Below are 21,778 nucleotides of genomic sequence, written 5' to 3'. Positions count from 1 at the left end.
GATGATCAACATGTTGCATGGCAAGCTCAAGGAGGCTTAGCTGGGATACAGCCTGGGCAGGAGCTTGTTCCAAACTTGTCCACGGGCACAAAGGAGAAGTGGAAAAAAAGAGAGAAAGAGTTTCCAGGAAGCACTGAAACAGTTGCAATCTTGCCTTTTGAAAGGTGAAGGTAATTAGCAGTTTAGCATTGAATCCCAGGTTAATTGCCTACGACTGGAGTCACTGTTCCCTGTCCTCACACGCGTCATCTCCTTGCTTTGCCTGCGGGTGATGGGAAGAGAGAGCAATCGGCATCGTGAATACACAATGTCAGTAGAGGGGTCTTAAAGTCACCGGGAGGGGGACCTAGCTGGGGGAGCGGCAGGACTGGCCCCTGGCTGAGCCAGAGAGCAGCCATGAGACTGCTGGTCCGGAAAGGATGAGTAGCAAGGGAAGGGAAAAAGAGATAACAGCTGGGAATGGACTTTGACCAGTGTGTGATACAAGAACTTACAAATATTTGAAGTGTGTGACATGCAGAGCAGGAAGAACAGCCCCAATAGCCGACACTGCTGCTTGTAACCATCCTCACCTCACACGGATCCTTTCCATCTACCGTGCAGGGGTGCAGGAGGTCAGCTACCACAAGCAGGTGCCTGACAGCTCCCGTTGGACCTGCATTAGCAAAACACCTTTGCTGCATGCATGTTAGTGACTTTGGCTTTACACCACTCCTGCCAGTGCTGTTGAAGATTGGAAAGAAAGCGATTTACCTTTCTGTAAAAAATGAGATGTAAAAAAAAAAAAAAAAGGTAAAAAAATTAAAAATGAGGTGACATTTGACAGAGGAACTGTGAATAAATTTGAAATAAACTTGCATTTTTAGATGCACATGTACATTTGTGCATACGTTTGCCTGGGAATAAGTACATAAACCCAAGGGAATTAAGAAAATCTCTTTCCCAAAAGACCTCAAAATTGTCAGTACCCTGGCACTATGTGGCTCCACTTCTTGTTAATTGAAAGTCTAAAAATAATCCTATAAACTCTATATTTAGTAGAAAAGTTTCCTAGGACCTGGATGAGATATGTTATTTTGGATTTGAACATATTGTAAGGAAGTACTTAAAGTATTTTACAGCCAGGTTTTTCCAGTATTAAAAACAAACAGGCATTTTGACTGGGAAAAATGGGGACAAACTAAAATAGAATTACAGCAAAATACAGTGATAATAAAAGCACTAGGATCTTTTGGCAAAAACACTTTGACAAGATTCAGATGATTTCACAGGACATTTTGGTGATTCTTCTTGCACCTTTCACCCATCTCCAAAAATAGGTTCATTTAAAAGATTTCACCATTTCACCAAGTCTAAACAGATTAGTCAGCAAGTCTCCTGAAGCCAGACCTGCATCCTAAATTTAGCTCATTAATGACAAATGCTGTAGTCTGCAACCCCAAAACTCTTGGTTTAGGGAAGGTCATTGCATTAAAACTGGACTGAAATCAAAGGAAGGAGAAGTGCAGGGTGCCTGTCAGAGGAATTGTCCTTACAATGCTACCTCCAGAGCAGTCCCCTTGCAGAACAGAAGAGAGGTTCATTGATTATTCACAGAGGTTGCGTAAACTATGAATCAGGGGATTGCATTAAGGATCAGTCCTTCCAGCAGCTGGATTGTAGCCTTGAACACCACAATGCAGCCTACCCTGGAGAATTACTACACGGAAGGATAGCAAACTGGGACCAGCCGCTGTGCCAATGACTTCACCTTCTGCAGGGACCCCTTGCAGAGCATCCCCTTGTGTCTGGCTGGATTTCCAACAGTCAGAGTCTCTGCCATGCATGCATCAAACTGCACCAGACAATCCCAAGTGGTAGGAGGCAAAGCAACTCATACTCATCTGCAGAGCTAACCATTCCTCTGGGAAGATCTCCTTCTTTAGCCCTTAGAATAAAATCACGTGCAGGATACAAGATGAGGGGTAGTGATGGGAGGAGGAAGGGGACACTCTGGGCTGATGGATGCAGCCCAGTCTCTGAAACAGAGTGAGCTGTGGTGATTTATTCAAGCTGGCAAGGTAAGCAGGGAGTTTTGGCCTGGGGGAGCCTGGGGCAATGAGTAAGCTTAAATTTCTGAAGGGTGGAGCTCAAAATTCTTTTTTTTATTATACAAAATTTTAAAAAAGAAAGAAACTGATTCATTCTCCCCAGCCCCAAGGAAGACATTCCTCAGGTTAACATTAGGTGTGTCTACTGGGAACGTGGTGCAATAGAGGTCAGGAGGTACACGAGGGATGCACATATGCATCCCTCCAGAGAAGGCGGCTCTCCAGAACTGAGGACCACAGGGAAGTCCTAGCCAGGACCTCTGTCATCATTACAAAAGTCAAAGGATGCCCCAACCTTGAAGTGCTAACAGACACATTGGAGGAAGATGATGGGGAAAGGAGCACCATTGTCCCACAAAGTAGTGCACAAGGGAAAACGTCAGCAGCGGTCAGATGCCAGGTCAGCCTCCAAGTAGGCTCTTTTATTAAGTGCTGTGGTCATCTGCTTTCATAAGCCAAGAACTGCCATATCCTGCCTGCCCTACTAGAAGCAGAAGGAGATCCCTGAAAGGGGAAAGTAGAAAGAGTTACTGTAACCAGCCCCAGTTCACACCCAGCTTTGAAGAGAAAACACATTGCCTGTCTGCCAGCCAAGTTTCCTCCCTTCCTGGGACTGGCTGTGTTGGCAACACAAACAACAGCAACCAGACAGAGAGTTAAATAATGACCATGGGTCTGTGGTGGATGGAAGGACTTTATGGCTCTTTGCGGAGACACAATTTTCCCCCAAAATTTCTGCTCCCTTTGCCCCTTTTTTGAGAAAAAAAGGCATTGTTTAATGTCACAGGACTCTCCAAACTAGCTGACTGTGACATCTTTTTACCATCTCATACCAACATACCTTTCATGCCAGTCCCCCTACTGCCTTCTCCTTGTCTCTCCTCCCCCCAGGCATATATTCTCACTGTTTCTTCCTTGGCTGCTCCCTTTTCATTGGCTGCCCAACCTCTTAACAGAACCAGCCACAGCTGCACCTTGTCTACATCAGCCAATATGCTGCCGCTGAAGCCAGCCCACAGTTGTGTATTATCAATGTTAATTAGCCCAGCCTCATCCCTTTACAGCAGGGGTCCTCAAACTTTTTAAACCGGGGGCCGGCGCATGGATGAAGTGGCAGGCAGTCATCTGTGGCTGCTTGGTTCCACACCCCAACCCCCCCCCCCCCAACTCCCGGTGAGGGGGGCGGGGGGGGGGGTGTGTGTCTGTAAATACCGGGGGGCAGATTGAGGACCCTGGGGGGCTGTATTCAGCCTGCGGGCTGTAGTTTGAGGACCCCTGCTCTACAGTTTAAGAGCCTTCATGTGGGCACAGCAGATACCCCACTGTGCCAGCTTCTCTTGCACAGACAAGAGTGCTCTAAACCCCTTCTTCCAGATGTCCAAGGGAGCAGTTTCACCTGGTAGCTGGCCCAGCAGCAGGGCTGTTCTCTCTTCCACCACCTGAAGTCTTACCCAGAATGGCGGCAGCAAGCAGGAGTGCTGGTCTCTTAGTATTACACCACAGAGTGAAGAAATGATCTTGTCTTGCCCATGGGTCAGGTCCCCAGGAGAACAGTTTTGTTCCTGGCTCTGTTCTTGAATAAGTCATTTTGCCTCTTTCCATTTCTTTAAAGGTCAGGACAGTCTCCCTAAGTACCGTTGTAGTGAGTAACAGCATGGAGCCCTGATCTCAGCCTCTTGCTGCTGTGGCAATACAAGTAAGAGTAATGCTTTTGGTTTCCAAAGCCCTGCCACCATTAGCTCTGGCACTGTCATGCCAGTTGCCCTTCTGTCAAAGGGGGAATCACAAAGAAGAGCTATTTAGTCATAATATTTATGAGTCCCTAAAGTGGTTATCAATTTTCAAGTGGAGCTCATACACACCAGAGGCATCATGGCAGCAAAGACAGTGAAAAAACTCAGCATATGCTCAACAAGAGCCTGGCCATTTGGTGGTGTGACTTATCCTCATACAGAAGGAGATTTTAGGCATGCAGTAATATAAACCAAACGTTAAAACTTCCAGAAGTAGAACCAAACTACAGCTTCAAGTTTGGCATGGAGTCCCGTGCATGGTGACAGTGGATTGTTGTTTCAGGGACATTAGTTAGGGAAGTTAGTTGGGGAAGTTAGGGAAGGAAAAAAGATGCAGGGGCTATGCTTGACTGCCACTGGTCCCATATGGAGGTGTCTACTCTCCCTCTCTCTATGCTTGCTCACCTATTAAATGAAGGGCTGGCTCTATCTAATGAACCATTTGCCTGTGTGTCTGCTCTAAGCAAGAGAGAAAGCCCTTCTGGTGGGGATTTTCCAGATCAAAGAGCCAAAGTAGATCCTGTTTCTGCTATCATCGCCAATTTTTTTTTGCCATGGTAGACATCGATAAGGATATACCTTCAAAATCCTTCATTGCAGAAGATTTGTAGCAGGTTGTGGCTCTGTAAATGGCTATCCTGTGTGTGGAAGATTGCAAGTGGAAAGTACTGCAGGGCTCAGTCTAGAACAGCTCAGGAAAGGTGTCCAAGATCTTCATGGGGGTTGGATCTGGAGCTGTGTGGGTGGTTGAAGACATGTCTTCTGCCCTGAACTAGTCAATATCCATTATAGGCAACCATATAACTTTTCCTGGTTGTTTTGCAAGAATTTTCCATTCCTGGGCTGGGTGAAACTTTCCCAGATATGTCCCCCAAAAAGCAGCTCAACTTAAGAAGGAACAACAGTGTCAGCCTGCAGGAAGGAGCCCAGAGTCCATTGAGACTATTTTCCTCCATGTGCTCCAATACAGGGAGCTGCTTTGGACTCTGGACAGCCTCCCTCAAAGCATGCTGTCTTGTCCTTGTCCCCCACACCACCTGTTTGAAATAACCCATTCTCACCTCTTCTCTGTTTCTGGCATTTGAAGTATGCCCAGCCCCTGGTGCTCCTCTTTGCCTTCCCAGGGACCACGGAGGATACAAAGGGCGTGATCTAAACGTTTCCCGTGGCGCTCAGACAGATAGAGCAGAGATTAGTGGTGGAAAGAACACCTATGAGGTCACCTCTGACATCCCCAAGGAGCAATCCAGGATTGTTCCTTTGCATTTTATTATCTGGCGCTCTGTCCAGCTCAGCAGTAACGTGACTCAAACTGCAATCTTCCCAGAGCTTCCCTAGGGAACACGAGTCGCAACCTTGTGTTTCTTACTGTCAGGAAACATTTCCTGATATTCAGCCTAAATTTTCCTTTCCTTAAATTCATTCTATTTACACCTATTCATTCTCAGACAGACCTCACCCTGGACAACCTCTCCTCCTCCTCCGAGTTCAGACCCTTTTTGAACTTTGTTGTTTTGAGTGCATTCATGAGTCCAGTTTTGCTGTATTTGCTTTGCTTCATGCTGGGTAACTCCTGTTTCAATACCTGAGAGCCTCAGGCTCATCAGTGCACTTCTCATTACAGCCCTATGAGGAAAAGCATGCTTCCCTAAGGTCCCCATCCTCCAAGATACCTGGGTACCCAAAAGCCAAAGGTCTTTTGATGCCCATAAATGACTGTTGATGACCCTAATGACCCTGGTTTTGATGGGAAAGCTGTGCACAAATCACCTACAGATGAAACACCTGACTGAGAAAAGTCCTTACCATCGGGATCCCCCATTAAATGTTCAAGCTTGTCTCACTAACATAAATTGGTCCCTTCGGTTTTGCTGTGGATGTGGCTTACTCGTCACTCTTGTGTGTCTTGGTGGAAGCTGGAGGTCAGAACCCCCATTTTCTCCCTCCACACAGTAACAGTGAAGAGGAAAAAGGACTCAAGGGCAGGCTGCTTACGTGTTCAGCTGGTGGCCAAATGAATGGCCCAACTCCGCTGGCCTGCTTTGTGGGCTGAGCCCAGACATTGATTGTCCTGATGCTTTTCTCCTAAATTCACAGCTCTGCATATGCTGTCCTGCTAATGTCTGTGGTGTTCTGCCTTTGCTGCTTGTGGATAGTGAGTTGTACAGGGACACATGAACTGAGTAGCTTTTGCTGAAATAAAAACTGGGAGGCAGAGTACAGAGGAAACAGAGCTGAAAACTCATCTCTAAAAGTTACCAGCTTGCCATTTGGAAATCTCTGATCTCTGAAAGCCGACAGACAGAGACAGCTTTAGCAATGAGCAAGTGGGACAGGTGCTTCAGAAGGCGACCAGGAATACTAGCAAATTATAGGGGATGCTCTCGGTGTTATATCTTGGTGTATAATTCTTGATGAATTATAGGGGATTTAACTTGGTGTTAAATGACAGCTGGTCCTATGCTGAGAACTGCATGTGGCAGAGGTGAGGCAGCAACTTCTTTCCATGTGCAGAAGCAAAATATTCCCCATGTGAGGAGAATCCTCAGATAGGATCCTTCAAAATGCTTCAGTCAATGGGAGCAGCATTTAGAGGCTGAAGTGACTCAGAGCTTGTTGGACAGAGAACCTCTTTTTTTTTTGCTTTTTGGTTGCCCAATATGCAGTACTGTGGGTGCTTGGTCTGCACTTGGGGCTCCCACAGACAAGAGCAATAATAATCAGTATTACGGAGAAAAGGAAGTATTGTCTTGGATTGACTCCAGAGGCAGAAATGATACTAATTCCCTGGTGGAAGCAAAGCCTGAGTAGCCCACAGCTATGGTGATTCAGAGATGTTATCCAGGAAAGTCTGTGTGTTTGCAGGGAGACCTTCTTCATCAGCTCCCTGGAAGCTGCTTCTAGGGAAACATAAAAGAGTATTTATGTGTTTTTCCATGGCTGGACAGTGGTTAGGATGCAGAAGTTGATGCTTCTCTACGTGTCTTTATGTTTACAGCAATTAACCAGCCTTCCTTCACAACCCTGATTGCAAAGTTAGCATGCCATGAAGTACTGTGGCTGGCACAGGCCAAGTGTTCCCTGGGCAAACAATGTCCAGCCAGGCTCTCCTGATTAGCTCTGATTACTGCAGGGATGTTCGTACAATGCCACATTAGGAACAGTTGCTTTATTGTTGGGGAAATGCATGGGCAGCCATGCTCGCAGGGTGGATGAGCTCACAGGCTGGGGTGAGCAGCCTGTTCCAGGCACTTTTAATGCACTGTGTGCACTCAGAAAGAAAATAGACTCCATCTGGCTTAATGGACATGCAAGACAGCAGGGAATATAGGCTTGCAAGAGATCTCAGGAGGTCACCCAGAACATGTCCTTGCTCCAAGACAGGACCAGCTATGGCATCCTTAACAGATTTTAACCTAATCCATTGGTAAAGGCCTCCAGAAATATCTTCAGTCCCCCTTTGGGTACCTCTGTTTTGCTGCCCTATTTGTGAGGGAGCATTACTTGCTAGCTTCTTTCACTCTTGCTGCAATTGAAAGCCAGGTCTTCTCGTCTGATACTTGTGGATTAGAGAACTGATGATTCCTTTCCCCTCCATAACAGCATTTTATGAGACAGTTCCCATCGTATCAGCTCCCCTGCCCATGTTTCCTTAAGGTACACCCCGCCCCCCCCCCCCCACACACCTTCTTTTGGTCTGTCTCCACAGACCATGATTGCTAGATCTCTGATTTTGCTTGCTTCCTCCTGGCCCCTCTCCAGTTGGTCTGTGGCTTTCTGACAACGCAGCACCCAGACCTAGACACAGATATCACAGCCAATGCAGAACAAAACGTAATTGCAGTATTATCTTATAGATAGACCACCTTACTCTTTACAGCCTGGCTGTGGGGTTTGCACACTTTAACATTACAACACTGTTGACTCAAGCTCAGTTTATACCCCCACTGTTTCCCTAGATTCCCTTCTGCAGCCCTGCTGCCAAGCCAGACCTCTTCTTCTTCCTGTACATGGAAAACTGATTATTCAAGTCTTGTCCCTATCCAATTTAATCTTTTTTTTTTCCCTCCCAGATTCTTTCTCCAGTTTGTCAATGTTCTTTTGAATTGTAATCCCGCTTTTCCATGTGCTTGCAGTCTAGCTTAGCTGGCATTAGCCAGTACAGTCTAGATGCAAACGACTATCAGCCTGGTCATCTGAAACAATGAGTAGTCTCAGGCCAAGTACAGACCCTTGCACAGTGCTGCTCAGCACATATTTCTGGCAGGACCTTGATCTTGTGCTAATTGCCTTCCAAGAACACTCTTTTAAATTGTTCTACTTGAAACCTGCTATCTCACAGCAACACCATCTGAACCATTGTCTCCACTTTGTTTACAAGAATGTTATGTGTAACAGTGGAAAGCACAGTCCTAAAGCAGAGGTGCGAGTTTTCTTGTGTACTGGGCCTACTAGTCTATCAACAAGAGAAATTAGATTGGACTGGGACAGCCTCCTCTTGACACATCTGTCTTGGCTGCCAATCAGTGTCCTGTTGTCTTCTGTGCTCAGAAACAGTTTTCTTGCCCTGTCCAAGAATTTTTCCAGGAAGTAAGGTTGGTGGAGCCTTGACAGCTGTTCATTGATATATGATGCATAGCTAGGTGTCATCTTTGGCATTCCCAGCACGCTACCTGTGATGACAGAGAAAATGATGCAAGTTCTAAGACATTGGGGGAGGAAGCAGAAAGACCTGGGGGTAGGGAGGGTGGGGGCAGACACCAAACCAAATATGCCTTTTTTTTTTTTTTAAGAAGTGAAGGTGAAAGAGGGGAGAGAAATTACTTCATAGGTACTAAAATCAGTCATCTTGAGCAGCTGAACAAACAGAAGATGGTTTTCTAAGGATTTGTGTCTCTTAGTTGATTAACTTTTTGATAGTTATTGTAAAAGGCTCTGTTATTTGTGCATAGATCCGTAACATTTAATTCCTCTCTCTGTTCTAGTCTTCCTCCTGTAGGGTCTTTATCTAACATTGTATGGGATGTCAAATACAACAGTAGAAATTGCCTGTTGACATCAAGTCAAACAAGTCTGTAATCATATGAACACATTTGTGATTGTATGAACAAATGTGATGAATTTATGCCTCTATGAATTTCATTTCTGGCCATTTACTTTGCAAAACTTATAGGATATTAATTGTCTTTGGTATCTCTTCCCGTGGATAGAGTGACATTTACATCCAGTGAAGATTTTCAACAAATAACAGTGTAAACAGAGACCATGTAATTGCCCAAGCCCTATTTGCATCAGTTTCAGTGGTGGGATTAGACGCCTCATAACTTTCTTTACACTGTTCTGAACACTGACTGATGTCTACAGACCTTCACAACAGCACCTGGTTAGATACTTTGCTACCAAAGTTGGAGTCTGATTTGTATATGGAGCAAAGTCACAGCTTCAGGATGATGAGAGTCCTTTGCTCTTGGTGAGTGCTCCACTGAGATGCCACAAAGCCCAGCACTTCACAGGACCAAGCGTCAACTGATCCTGACACTGATATTTCCACCCCATGGCTGCAGTTCAAAGATACCCAGCAAAGCCAGGCATTCAAATGTGAAAATGATTAGACTTTTGCGGTCAATTTCTGTGTTGTGATTGCCATGCACACCCTGAATACTCTGGGCTAATGTTTTCATTTAACCATGGCTTTTTTGGTTTTGAATGCTCTTCGTGTACTGGAGCTACAAAAACATTTTGATAGCCTTAGATTTACCCAAACAGTTTGGCTTTGCCCTGACTTTGAGGCAGCACAACAGGCAACTTGACTCTAAGTGAAAGCAATTAAGCAGGCATTTAAAAAAATGTGTGAGTGAACTTTACACCGATCCTATCCTCTGGAGGCCTCTGATGTAATACAAGCTGCTCAGGGATTTTTGGCTGCTGTTTGCATGCATTGCTACTGGCTGCAAAGCTTCAGATAGAATTGAAACACCTGGGTCTAAGTCTTTTCATTCAAGTTTCCAAATATCATCACCTCAATATCTCTTACTTGCCACAGCCTGAAGACAACTGTGTCATCAGGTTGTCACAGATGCCTCCTGATTCTCCCCCTGCTTGCTCCAGAGCGGGCTTCTGGAGGTGAACTCAGACACTTAAAGATTGTGGTGGCAATCTGCAGTTCACAGGTCCTCCTAGGCTTCCCCATGCAGCAATGTGGTTATAAACAAAGATGAGTCAAAACTAGGTTTCCTTGGTCTGGCCTTTGGGGTAGTGTTTGAAGGATGTTTTGATGTGAACTACAATAACAAGCTGGCTTAACAAACATGAGGAAACCTGGTGGCTGGCTTTTAGAAAGTCCCCAGTGACTAGAGTTCCAGATAACATTCTTCCATATTCATGGAATTTATGCTCCCTTGTTTGCTACCATTTAAAAAATATTTAAAAAATAAAGAACTACTCACATTGTCCATCAAGTTTCCTGAATTTTTCTTAGAATTTCCAGGAAACCAGGCAACTCAACGGGCTGAGAAACATCAAACAGCTTTCCATGGCTCAGGTTATAAGGTCACTGGGTGTTTCATGGAAGCCATGTGACTTGTTTCAAACAACTCCTGGAAAGAGAAGATCTCTGTCAACAAATAAACTTGTTGCCTGGGCCAGCACTGGGATTCCTGTTTAAGGCTTGGTCAGAGCAAGGGTACGTGAGGGACAAGGAGCAACTACTTCTGGATTCATTTAGAGTAGCTCAGGGAGTTTGAGTGAAAGATGTCAGTTCACTGCATGCTTAGCATCAGTGAGCTGGGGCAAGTAGAGATGCTTAAATCCTTACAGATGTGCAGGAGCCTATGGCGACTTGGTAATTAACAGTGATCCTCAAATCACCTGCCCACCAGTGACCAAACTCCATAGGCCTCCTTTATTGGGATTAAAAAAGCAAAGCATCCTGAATTCCACTCTGAGGAATACCTAGAAATCCTTGAAGGTACCTCTATCTTGACATGGCTAGATACCCTGAGGATTATCTCCTTCCTATAGCCTGCTAGCTAGGATACTACCTTACCTCTTGCTAACTGCTTTATAATAAGAAACTGAGAGCATGATGAGAAAATTTGGACACATCATTCAAAGCAGGAAGATTACTGAAAGTGTCTTGGTTGCATCAGTCTTTCTCCCTAGAAATTAAACCAATACCATGACAAAAGTTGGGGTTTTTTTTGTTTTGTTTTTAAAAAAGAGTTAATAATGGTACCAATGCTTATCAAGGACAGACCTTAATGCTCAGAAGTGTGTTGGTGTTCAGGAGTACTGTGACATTCTGTGGACGAGTCCAGAAGAAATTCCACCTCTTTAGATCTGTGGGAAATTAGTGGGAATTTAGTAGTGTTTGCAGAGAATGAGAGTCTAAAACACTTCTTGGGAGCTATTGGAAAGGAAATCAGAATAATGGACTCAACAGCAAAAGCCATTTGTTTCATGTGGCTAAATAATCTTAAAATCAGTGGCAGTTGCTGAGTTTTAGTTTGTGTCACTTTAACTATCAAAGCCAGTAAATGACTTGTCCTCTTGGGATAACAGCAATGCATCAAGATAATATTTTAAGGCTCTCTTCTATACAAGTTTTTTGGAAGTCTCAGTGGCTTTGCAAGAAAAATGGGAGAAGACTGTCTAATAATCCTGTGTACACCTGGGATATAGGAATGGCAAGGACTGAGTCCCACAGCTGCAAGAATTGACCTTGGCTTCCTGGGTCCTAACCAGGTGGCTGTTTTGTCAGGTGGGAGGGGAGGAAGGTGGCATCAGTGATCCTCCTCTGTTCTTGACATAACAAGTGTAGGCATTTATTTTCAGGAGAGGAAGAGAGCTTAAGGATCACAAGTTCTGTCCTTGGTGTGTTTTGTAAGCTAACGCTGCATGGATCCTTTTACTAAGTTGATTTTGGGGCACCTATTTCTCCCTGCTGATAGCACTGAGACTTTAAGAACCAAACCCTCATTTCTAGAGTCCACTCTGGGGACAAGATACCTAAAGTGAAATCATTTGGCACATAAACACCTTGGAGCCGGCTGGGTCATGCTCCTCCGTCATGGATGCTATATAAAAACAAACAGGCGTGAGGATAAATGTTTGAGAAGAGAATTGGTTTTTTCATTGTATCTCTTTCCCCAAGTACCCATTCCTGAGGGAGATTGCTATAGGCAGAGTTTACATCTGTTTCATGGCAGCTGTTCCTATGGAAGAGTTTGGCAAAAGTGGCACCTGGAGAAGCACTAAGGACTTGGTGGTAAAATCTGCACTCAGCAATGACTTCTCTGTATTGATGGCTGATGTAAGAACTACAGCATTCTTTGTAGAGAAAGGGTGTGCTAGGCTTTTTACTGAACCAGGCATCTTGGGACATTTATCAGTTCATTAGCCCCTAAAATTTTCAATCAACAGAATGATGTTAATAGCTGCATCCCATGCAAGGCTATTCTGGATCTTAACATCATTTAGATCCCTTGCTCAAGGCTTATTAGGGCTTTCATTAGAAAATTGGCACTTCGTATATTTGCTTATTTGCAATACAACCTAATAATTTAATTTTTGTTTGCGCTACATGCTTTTTTTGGAGGGGGGGAAGAAGAAATAACTCACATATAAAGTGGACTGTCCTTTATCCACTCAACATTTGATGTGAGGTGTGTCCTATCTGCCTGCAAGCCCCAGATGCACACATGGAAAGCAAACTCCTTTCAGTCAGCAGGGTTTACACCTTTTGCCTGGGTTAGTGGGTTACACAAGACTAATGCTGAGGGTCTGGAATTTGTCCTTGCTGACAACGTATAATTAAACTGGCAGAACGGATGGTAGCATCTGCTGCCAAGACTCCTTCCAAGTCCATGAACCTGACCACCGTTACAAGACCTCCACTCTGTATATTGTTGACTTCTTTGTCCAGTTCAACAAAACATGACTCATGAGGGGAAAATCACTACTTCTCCCCAAGAGACTCCTTTGCAGGCTGACAGTTTGTCTCACTATTGAGAAACATTTCCTGATAATTGCACTGAAAGTTTCCTCTGCTTCTTTTCGGCTCATTCCTCCTAGATAACAATCTCACGTTTATATATAGTGTTGGAGCATTAAAATCCCACCTGACCAGCAGGGTGAGTGCCTCTGAATAGTACTGAGATCCTGTAAAAAGACCCCCTCCCTTCCTGCTGTATCAGAGGAAAGTTTAAGACTCTAAGGACCTCAGCACCCCTTCTAAAAAAGCAAGAAAATAAATCCTTTGAAAAATGGATGTACTTATGCCTTGCCTGCTTCTGGAGTGAAACAGCTGTGCTCTGCTAACACCGTGCAGGGATCAAGACTGAGAAGTAAAATAAAAGTATCTCTATCCCACAGGAATTACTGGTAGGAAGTGGGGTAAATCATAATATTGATCCAAGGAAAAAAGACCATGTTGAAGGCGGCCATTTCCCGTAACTGGCAAGGTATTTCACAGCATTGTCATGACTTTAGCTTCAGATTATATATGAGGTTTCTGTTCCAGTTTAGCCTTTCCACTCTGCTACCATCAAGAGCATGAAGTTGGATGGAAGTTAACTGACCCAGGAAAAAAGCTATAGCCAAGCTGCCATCCTTATGTAGAAGGCACATGCTGGAGTAAAAGAAAGGAGATGTAAGAAGTAAGGGATGCAGAGTTGTGTGCTCTGTACAGTGCATGAAAGTCACACAGGCTGCACTGGGGCAATCTAAGGTATATTGTGGGTTATTCCCAGCTCTGCAAGGGCCATGATCAAACCCATTTTTATGTCCCTTGTACAGATGATGCCTGTTTGGGAGCACTTCCCTGGATGCCCCAGGAACAGCTTCACCCCACGTGGCCTCTGTTACTGTCAGAAGCAGGAGCAACACTATCTACCTTTCCCTGCAGTAGGAGTGACGCTTCAGGATACTCACCAGTCATATGATGTCAACTGTCCTCCCATGCAGGACAGAGGTTGTCCTGCGGGCATTCAGTACCTGTGTATAAACAGGGGAACAGGCAGAAACCCAGCCATGGTGTCTCACCCTGCCACTATGGAGGGCTGAAGGTGCCCATGCTGTGATGGTGGGCATGCCTTAATGCTTTGAATTAGATCACTCCTTGTGACTGACTACAGTCTCTACTTGCTCTGTTCTCCCTTCTGCTCCCAATCACCATGTGGACCAGGTTGTATGCTCCCTGTCTTTTGAATGTTATTCTTACAAGCCCATTCCTTTAAGTCATCCAACTTCAATGGTTCCTCTTATTTGGTTTCACACTCATCTCATCTTGCTTCTGGTATTGATTATGTATGCATTTCTTCAATAGCTTATGTTCTTTCAGTTGGAATGACCTTCATTTCTTTCACACTCCATGGACAGCAAAACAAGAACAAATGTATGTTATAACCCCTGCACCCTTCAAGCCCGTCCCCTGCACTGCAAAATCAACTGAGCAAGCTTAAGACACAAAATCTGTCTTGTTGGAGGTAGAAAGACAGAGAGGATGGATTTGGTTTGGGCTTTTTTTGCATCCTGTCTGCCCCTTGGCTTCTAAAGAAAAGTCATCCAAAAGACTGTTCTAAGGAACCTGAATGCAGCCTGGATTAAGCTGAAGTGCAAACTTTCATTTTGGTTCAATGAAGCAGAACAAAACTGTCTGATTCAGAAATGTCAAAACATTATGTTTTTCTCTGAAGTATTTCAGAACCAAAGTATTTCCTCTCTTTTCCATGAAAAAGTTAAATATTTGCATGTGGAGCATATTTCTCTGCAACCTCACATATGGAGGAAGCAAAAGTTTGAATTTCATCATAACAGAATTTCTTACAGGGCAGGAATTCCTGGTTCTGTCCTTCGTTGAAACAAAACATTATTTCCTTAATAATTAATCACTTTTCTTTCAGACAAGAAAAACTGGCCCTCAAAAGTTGGAGTGGCTTATCTGAGGTTCTCAGGACTGGACCCATTTTTTGGGCTTTGGTACATAGGCAAAGCCTTTAGCAACTAATGCAATTCAAATACATCATTAATAGCTAAAAGTCATAGGAGAATCCCAGAACAGGTAATTGCACTCATCTTCCCAAGCATCTGTTCGAAAGCGATGCAAAACTTCGTTACTCAGCTCTCACTGCCTGTTACTGCTGATTGTGCACATAAAGTTATTTGGATCCCCAATCCAACTGCAAACAGCATCTCAACAGGGCCAAAGGGTGTCATTAGTGGGACAAGATTAGGATAGAGCTTTCAGAATTAGATTCTTAAGCACATTATGTTGCATATACGTTCAGGCATGACTGACTGGTCTTTTCAATGCCATGTGTTGGGGCTATTAGTTTGAAGTTACTTGCTTAGGCCATAGTAGTACCCAGTAAATTAAGCTTCTAGTGTGCTTCATGAGAAGGTCTTTAAATAGCCTAGATACTCTCCTTTCAATGGGACCAGTGGTGGGTCATGGATCATCATACCTGGCCATGGGCTGGCAAAATAGGAAGCACTCAGCAGCTGTCAGATTTAGTTTTTTTTTTAATTTCCTGTCAGGAGTGTCCAACCCTCCCTCCTCGGTTCAGTCCTGGAACAAAGCCATTGGAGAAGAGGGTGGCATGTTGAGTAAAAGCATTGTCACTTGATGCTCTCAAGACCAAGAAGGAAGAGTAGATAAATCTGTGGGGGCTAACAGAATCGTGGTCATTGAAGATAATATAGCAGAAGCAGGAGTATAAAATTACAGCGGACAAATTTGTTGTATGGTTTTCTAAACAAAGTTTTGGCTTTGTTAGATTGTTCTCCTTGTGAGTTACTGCTTGTCTTGTTGTGTCTACATGTTTTGGGCTCCTAGTCCCTAACTGGTGGTCGTTTCAGAACATTTTAGACTCACATCTGGCTCCATGCCCAGGATAGATAGAAACCATGACACCAGAACACAGCTGAGCCCCAGTTGAGTTGTCCTCCAAAAAAGAGCAAACCATGACTTCATCTTGCATCTGTTGCCTTCTGTTTGACAGCAGCTCAGGCACCCACCTCCTGCAAATACAGGCCTTGCTTAAACCAGAAAAGACTGTAAATTTGTTCCATAAGTTCATACTGAAGCTTGGAGGAGTTTCATACTGGGGGTCATGGCCATTGGGCCAGAAAAGTGTCCCCTCCTCCAAGTCAAAGTTATATCTCCTCTCCTACCATAGACATATTATAATAGCAAGAATCTTCAGAACTACATCTTCTTCTGTCATTTAGAAATCACAGAAGAAATTGTGTTGGAAGACACCTCTCAAGCTGTTCAGTTCATGCCCCTGCTCAGAGCTTAACTAGCTTCACAGTTAGAGCTGAAGATCTCAATCCATTTTGACCTATCATTTTTAAAAGCTCTGCTTCCTTGGCAACAGTGAATTTAAAGGGGATATGTCTAAACTGGACTATGAGCTACTGCTGTGCTCTCCATGGCTGCTTTAGACTTAACAACATAAGCAATAAGTATTTTATCTCTTGCCTTGTGGGACAGTTCAGAAAATGTCATGCATTTCATTTGCCTCCCCCCCACTCCCCCTTCTTGAAATCTTATCCCATCACTCCTCTCAGCATAGTAATTCCAACCCACATTTTAATTAAACCAAAGTAAATCAGTACTTTTTCTTTTTTTTTTTTTCTTTTAAACCAAAATATCCAACCAAGCATTTTACTCTAGGTCGAATACTGGAGCAATTGGCTTCAGTTTTGAATTTCTTTCAGTAAAAAATCTGGGCAATTTTAAACAAAACAAACTTCTAATGAAACTTTTGAAAGTCCATAATTCATCACCAAAGCTTTCAAAGCTTTCAAAGAAGTATTTTCAGCTAGGCTGAAAAAAGAGAAAAGTACAAAAAGACTGAAATATGCTACATTTAATTAAATTTTTCTCTGATATTTTATATTATATATGCAGCTATATCAGTTGGGATCCTCTAACCCACATATCATCAGGCATGGCTTCAAAAAGCTTATTTCCTTCTGCTTCTCTGTCTCGCTTCCTTACTTTGAGGCTATGTGTTGAAACAGAAGTGATATTCTGTTGCCATCATCACTGAGTCCATGTTGGCTCCTTTTCTAACACCCCAAAGAATCTAGGCTTGGCTTCATTTCACCTCGATTCATCTCCTATAACCACAGGCAGTTAGTGGAGGGTCTGACATAGGAAGCGTCCCTGACCTCATCTCCTTTGCCACTTAATAGAGGGAGATCTACAAAAGGCAGCTGAAACCTGCGCAAAGTCTGAATCGCCTTTTGCAGTCTTCTTTCTTTCTTCACTGAGAGGAAAGGGTATCTGAATTAAGATCTACACTTGATATCTTGTTAAGTGTATCTGGACTTAAGACAAATAAATCCAGTTGAAATCCAGAAACTCTTCTTTAGGTTAACTTATCTAGGCCATATCCTTTCTAATGTCATCTTGTCCTTTTCACTTGTTGCCAAGCTGGTTGGGATTCAACTAATTTACTGATTCCTCTAGCCACGTGGTTTAATTTGTCTGTTTAAAATGCTTGCACCGCAACCCAGTTCATTGATGAACCACAGGAAATTAATCTTAAAGTAGATCAGAACACCTTCTCCATATGAGCATGTTGTTTCATCCAGACATGGGAAACTGGGAGAGTGAAGTGTGGTGAGACTTGTGTGTCTGTGCATGATGCTGGAATTACTTTAATTGGCATTTGACCTGTAGTGGCCTGGCCATGATTCCTTGAGATCTGTCTTGAAAGATATGGTGACATTTTCTGACAATAATACGAGATCAGGGAATGGAAGAGATGAGTATATTTTTGCCCATGTTCAGGACAGCAAGAAGAAAATGTAGTGCTGATAGACGACACACAGCTTCAGCACAATTCCAAGGTTGTTGAATTGCCTGAGCTGCATCCCAGACCATACCAATGGTGTCTGCATTGCGTTTATGTGCTTGGAGACCACTGCCATAGTCTGGCACCTTGACATTTCTGCTTCTATCTCATGGATTCAAGGTGCAGATGAAATACTGAGGCTATGCTTGACACCTTCTAAAGGGCTCCCTCTATGACCAAATTTATACTGCGTTTTTTGTCATGATGATAAACCTGACAATTCTAGCATGTGGTCTGAATATGACCAGCTGCTGTTTATTCACCCTGACATGAAAGGATACCCCCCAAATCACAGTCATTACGCATGACTAAGCAACTGCAAATCTAACCGTGTCTTTAGCATATCAAGCCAGTGCATTACAATTCTTGCATAGCATCCCTTGGCTTCAACTGGCCAACTCTAAGCATCTGTGAAATGCATTTCCAACACCACTTCAGGACACAGCTGGATATTGTAATGTTCTCAGATATTTGTTGCTCCAGTCAATGCTCAGTGCTGCTCAATGCTACTGTCCCTGGCCTGCTCTGCATGTTTGCATGATGCTGAGATGCAGTCAGATGACTGTTTTGCTCACCAGTCTCCCCCCTCACCTGTTCCTCTGCATCCAGCTGGGACCCTTCACCAGCACACTTGATTGGAGGCCAGGAGCTTGTTCAGTACAGAGCTGCAGACTCCTGGGCACACTGGTTCCCAAGTGAGAGTTTTATTTGAAAAGCTCATGGCACTTCTGTGTTATTAGACGCATTTTCCTGGCATGATGCCCTTTATTCTTTACCCACTAGTGCTACTGAGGAGACGAACAGTTAGTATAATATTAGCAACAAGTAACACCTAGGGTTTTTCACCACTGGGTCTCAAAACTGTTTCCAGATGATTTCATCATTCCCAGTTTACAGTCTGGGAAGCTGAGGCACAGAAAAAGGACAGATTTATCAAGGGTCCTACAGTTCTCCTTGTCCTTCTGTGCACAGTCCTCCCCTCCCAGATGTATTCATCTCCCTGTTTCATGGCTGTAGCTCTCCTCAGTATCTAGGTAGACCTCATTACGGTGGAAGAGGATTGAAGAGAGGCCCAGAGGTTAATCATTGTGTTCTTGTTAATCTGTATGAGATGCTTCTGCTCCCATAAATTTACCAATGAATAGCTAAGACAAAACCTGACCCACAAGGACTTTCTCTTCTCTGCTTTCTAAATAACTTTTTTTCTAAATAACCTAAATAAAGGTTTTTGTTATGGTGATTAAGACACATTTGAGGGACTTCTATGACAAATGTGTCAAAAGAAGCCGCTAACAATTAAGGGGTTATTCTGTGAGGGCTGTAGCTTTCTCCCAAGTCAACAGAGAAGGACTGGGTTGCATCAAGATCACTTTCTGTAGGCTATGGATTCATCCCACCTCACTCAGTCCTCATCTGCGATGCTTATATTGGAACTTGGTTCTCTCAGACTCTCCTGGTGGACAGAACAGGGGCTAGGCACCTCCAGAGAACAATTTTGGTATTAGAAGACATGGAGCAGCCTGGGCTACCCCAAAGCTATTTTGGAACCTCATCCACCATTTTACACTTCTGCCAGAAGAAAGGAAGCCTAGATGTTTAGCTTCAGTCCAGCACAGGTTTGATTTAATCCCAGTACGCAAAGGGCTACTCAAAATTTTAACATGCTGTAGAATGAGTTTGGGAACACTTTTTGTCCCTGTGTACACTCCGTTGTCCTTCCTCAGGGCTGGATTGCACCCTGGTTAGCAGGCTGTGGTGGAAGAAAGGCACAGGAGGCAGAGGTTGTTCTCCTGGGTCCAGGAAAGCAACGAGCGGAGCGTAGCAACACACACGCTGTGTGTGGTCTCCAGTATCCTATTCTCCAGGAAGACTGTGGCACAAAGTCCAAGCATGGGGCTCAGCACCAGGAAATTTGGAGTTTGCCTTGACCGTGCTTTGGCCTTGGGCAAGCAGCTACAACATGATTCCTTTCCATTTCCCCATCTGCAAAAAAATAGGAAAAATACTTACCCCATATGGAGGATTAAATGTTTAGGAGGGAATCCAAACTCCACTGAAGTCAATGGCAAGTCTCCCAGTGTTTCACCAGGAAAAAATTTTAAAGTGCTAAATGTTCTGTAGCTTTGCATATGAAAGGGAAATTCTGTTTTGGAGAGTTTCAGCTACTGCCCAAAATACGAGAACCCTGGTCACATCAGTCTATCTCCTGCTATCTCAGGAGCAATCTCTCTTCATCTTTCATTTTAAAGTTTGCTGTGGACTGAAACCAAACCCACAAATCAGAACATTCCTGTGTGCTAGGACTGTTTGAACTTCAGTCTGGATCTGCATTTGTAAATGTGCTTTATCTTTATAACGCAAGCCAAGCGAAATCCTCCATCTGGGTACTTCTGAAGCGGGGAGGGTATGAACGTAAATTTTGCAGTGTGAGTCCTAATCTAATCTCAGCTCACTGATGCATTCTCCTGTTTGGCTGCTTATCTGTCTATCTGCCCGGAACATCACTTTTAAATGTGTGATCTTTGTGTCCTCTGCAGGGGGAGAGGCAGGAAAGGTCTGTGGACTACTGCTGGCTTTGAAAAAGGTGATTAAGAGCGTGAAGTCTTGCTAGAGGGAGGCCTGCGTTTACTATATGTGGGTTTGTTCTTCCATTGGAAAATTTTTCCGGATCAGCAAATAACAACAATAATAAAGGTTAAAACCTGCTTGCCTAACACTTAAACATTTTGCCAGTATTTGATAGTATTTTAACTAGTCAACATCATCAGCTTTCCTTAATTCCTATCTTGTTCGTGGGCATATAGTATCACCCAGTGGTAGAAATCAGCTTGGTCAAAAATACCACTGATGCTGTTGTGCAAGGACCAGTGACAGACCCTGACTGAGAAATGCTGAAATGTGCAAAGTCTCTCTTTCTGGCTGAAACTACTTTTTAAAAAAACTTTTCTTTTAAAGTGAGGACAGGGGAGAGGGCAACAAAAGAGCAACTTGCTTTTCTGCCTCCTTAGGCTGTTGTATTTCCAGCTATAGCTATTCTGCATCTCTCTCCTATCCATCCCCTTTTGCACTCCCAAAAGCACGCTCACACATTTGTGCATATGCCCGCACACACAAACATAGAAGTTATATTGTGTAATACGTGGGGTAGGTCAAGCAGGAGGATATTTTGGTAGCCAGGGATGGATGACAAGTTCTAACAAGCCCATCCACATGTGTTAAGATTAGAGTGCAGACATCAGCCATGACTCAACAGGATACGCTGGTCTGAAGCCAGGGCTAGAATGCTGTTACTGGCCTTCTGAATCATTAGTAGGGAAAAAAAAAAAAAAAAAAAAAAAAAAAGCCATCCCTCTGTTGCCAGCATTCTCCATCTGTTTTTAACTTGGTGATGTCCTTTGGAAGGTAGGTGAACTATTTGGTTTGCGTTAACTACACAAACATCTTGGCAGCCCAGTGACTGAGCATGCAGAGGGCTGGCGGCGCTGCCCTGATGGGGAAGCCGGACTGGCTCTGCCATGTGGATGTTTGGCGGCGCGAGGACTGCCGGGATGAGGGAAGGAGGCTGCTGCTGAGGTCAGTGACCCATGCCTGCTGGGACGTGAGGTGGCTGGGAAGCAGGGGAGGACAGACTGCTCAATACCAGCTAGACTTAAAGTCAGTGCTGGTGGGAGAATCTGTATTTTCTAGCGTGGTGCAGTGGGAGCTGTTGTACCTGGGAGGGCTCTGTCTGAAAGGAAAAAGATGTTTCCTTTCAAAGCTGGCAGCTTTTTCAAGTTCATTTTGGGAATGCACAAGTCAAACCAGGGTAATTTCTTCTGTTGGGTCTTCACCAGCAATAACACTTTTGCAACTTACCCTGTGCAGGCCAGTTCCCTACGTGGTTTGCCCTGGGTGGCTTCATGTAACCTATTCTTACATGGTATCATGCAGGAGGTCTCTCCAGCTTTTGCATGGCCAAATTAGTTTATTTCCTATACCCAGCCTAACAATTAGTAGTGAAGAATAGTTTGTCACTGTGAATGTGTCTTCT

This window comes from Falco peregrinus, chromosome 2 (genome assembly GCF_023634155.1).
Source record: "Falco peregrinus isolate bFalPer1 chromosome 2, bFalPer1.pri, whole genome shotgun sequence".
In the NCBI taxonomy this organism is placed as follows: domain Eukaryota; kingdom Metazoa; phylum Chordata; class Aves; order Falconiformes; family Falconidae; genus Falco; species Falco peregrinus.
This window is presented reverse-complemented; position numbering follows the sequence as displayed.